Raw genomic sequence first — 2,936 nt, 5'->3', positions numbered from 1 at the left:
CTTCAGGAGGACAGGGGCTGGTTTTAAATAACGTGTACCCCAGGGCTGGCACTACTAGATATTCCATACTTGGGTTTTACGAAGCCCAGTAGGAAAACTACAGCTTTCACGTACAGCATACCTGCATTGAAATCCAAATGCCACCATCGATCAACTGTGCCACTTCGGACATTCTGCCTTAATTACCCCTCCTGTATAATGGGCTTGATGGTTTCATATATACAAACATAACAAATATTCATATATTGCACACACATCATACCTAACAAATATTCACCATGGATGCTGTTTCTCTTTGTAAGCAATCCCTTTACTTCCTGCCCTTTCTGTCACGGCCTGTACTCCATAAACACCCTCCTGGGGACATTCAGGAGCCTGTGCTCAGCTGGTACTCATGGCGCTATCTGAGAAATTGGTAATGGAGAGAGGGTCGCTGAGAGACAGACGCAGTAGACATTCATGTGTGCCATTTCCCTATATATTTTAGGCATCTTTATGCTATCTAGCCAGGTATCTACTGCTTAACTGACGCTTCGTAAAGATATTGTGACCTCTCAGCCTCAGACCACCAGTGACCAAGTGGACTGGTCCGTCAGAACATAAGCGCTGGGGGGCTGACCAAGCCCATCTCATTCACCATCACGTAACGAAGTAGCTGCACATTCTAAGCAATCAGCTATTACATTGGCTCCACTGGGGGTTGGGGTTAGGTACAGGGAAGGGCACTAAATGCCCAGAGATGAAGAGAACGCAGCCCGGCACCCCCGTCACAGTGCATGCCCCAGACTGAGTACCATGGAGATCAGCAGGGACCACGGGGGGAACATCCAGAAACAGCTGCTTCCTGCAGTTTGGGCTTTGAAGGAGGCAGGGGCAGGTAGAAGTGTCTGCAGACAGAGGAAGGAAAGAAACAGCATGAGCAAAACCACGAAGATGCAAAAGGGACACCATCAGTCATCTGGTGAGCAAAAGGACAAAGACCAGGTTGGTTGGTTGGTTGTTTGGTTGCTTTTTTTTTTTTTTTTTTTGGCCAAGATGATTTCAGTTCATTCCATTGCTGAGGATGTGGAGGAGCTGCTGAACAGACTGAGACAGCAGAGCCCCATGATCCGCCTGTACTTGGCACTCTGTGGGGCACACTCTGGGGCAGGATGGAGAGGAAACAGAGAACCCAGCTTGGAGCCGACTCCCAGACGCTGGAACTCCATGCACCAGACACGGAGGGGAAACGCTGGAGGACAGAAGGGAACAGTGGGAATCAGAAGCTCCCCCGTCAGGCCTGGGATCCGTGTGCTGGCCTCACCAGGATCACACCGCATGACCTTGGTACGGTCATTTGACTTCTCCGGGCCTCAGTGTCCACACCTGCTGGCCGGCTCTTCTCCACTGCCCCCTGTAGGCTGAAATCCTGTGCACGGAGAGCCCCATCTAAGCCGCTCCCTCTAGAGCCGCAGCACTAGGAAACAAACAGATAGCTATTTCCAAACCAGGCAAGTCTCTCTTAATACTTTTATTCAGGACTTGTCTTCCCAGGAGACACTCCGGGCTGTCAGTCTGTAATTAGACTTTCTCCCGCTCGGAAAGCCGGGCTGTGCAGAGCAAGAGACGGAGCCGGATTAGCCCACTGTAAACAAATGTGGTCAGTCCCCTTCTCGCTGGTCTCGGTTCCAGCCGAGTGGATTTCTGCAGCTCCTGGGTGAATGTTAATGCCTCCAACGTACACGGTTGCAAGAAAAGAATCGCGTGTGCCTCCCTATCTCGAGAACGCTTCGCGAGCATCTCTGTGATGCAGCGTGGGGCACGGGGGCAGCCAGCAGCGCTAAGAACTTAAAAGGCCTAAGGCAGGAGATGGGCACCTGTGTTTCAAGGGAAGCTCAGCCACTAATTTCCTTTGTAACCTTGCAAGAGTCACTTCAGCTCTCTGAGCCTCAGGTATCTCAACTGTAAAATGAGGCTGAGAACACCTGCCTCGCTTGCCTGCTGGAAAGTGTAATTGAGATAATGTACATGAGAGCTTTTGGTAAAGCTCTGCAGGCAAGGGGTCAGTGTCAAGGATGGCAGACTCAGCTTTCCAGCGCCAGGGGGCAGGGAGTCGGGGTAGGTACAGAGCAAGCGGGAGGACCAGGTTCCAAATCATCATCAGCATCAGAGTCCTAGAGGATGGGGACAGGGGAACAGAATCAATGCCCCCCTGAACTGCCCTCTGATGAAGATTGCCCTGAAATCAGATGCAGGTCCACCCCACCCCAACCCTCCCCCGCCGTGGGAGCAGAAGAAAGAGTGCTACCGCTTATGAGCATTTGCTCTTCCCGTAATCTTGACAGTGGCTTTAGAAGATAATTCTTATATCCACTCCACAGATGAGGAGGCTGAGACCAGAAAAAGAAGATGGGAGGGAGAGAAGGTTTGAGGCCAAGTTGCTCTGACATTTAGCCTGCTGAGGCTCCCTGTTTCTCAAATTATAAGCAGATTAGAATCAGCTTTAAATGGGGGACAGACATGTTGTAGGTCATTACCACACATGAAACAATTGGGGGATCATCACGAATATTTTCACAGAGCATCAAGGAGGATGAGTCCATGTCATGAACCATAAGCATCACGAAGGCAGGGGCTGTACTTGCTGCCAGAGCCCAGGACCAGCAACACTGCTGGGAACAGAGCAAGCACTCTATAAATACTTGTTAAAGGAAGACACCACCTCTCTGAGACTTACTGTCATCCCCTGGGCTTTTCTGGGTGATCACAACAGTAAGAAAGGAAAGCAAGTCCTTCATATAAATTGCCTGCAGATTCTGTATGCATTTGTTCCACTGGCGTTTCCATTTCTACTGCTGTGTAACAAACCACCACAAAACTCAGTGGCTAGAAACACCATGGGTTTATTATTTCTCGGGATTCTGCAGAAGGTCACTTACGGATGGGGCTGCATTCAG

The sequence above is a fragment of the Mustela nivalis genome (genome assembly GCF_964662115.1).
Source record: "Mustela nivalis genome assembly, chromosome: 10".
Classification (NCBI taxonomy): domain Eukaryota; kingdom Metazoa; phylum Chordata; class Mammalia; order Carnivora; family Mustelidae; genus Mustela; species Mustela nivalis.
The sequence above is the reverse complement of the archived record's forward strand: the minus strand, read 5'-3'. Positions refer to the sequence as shown.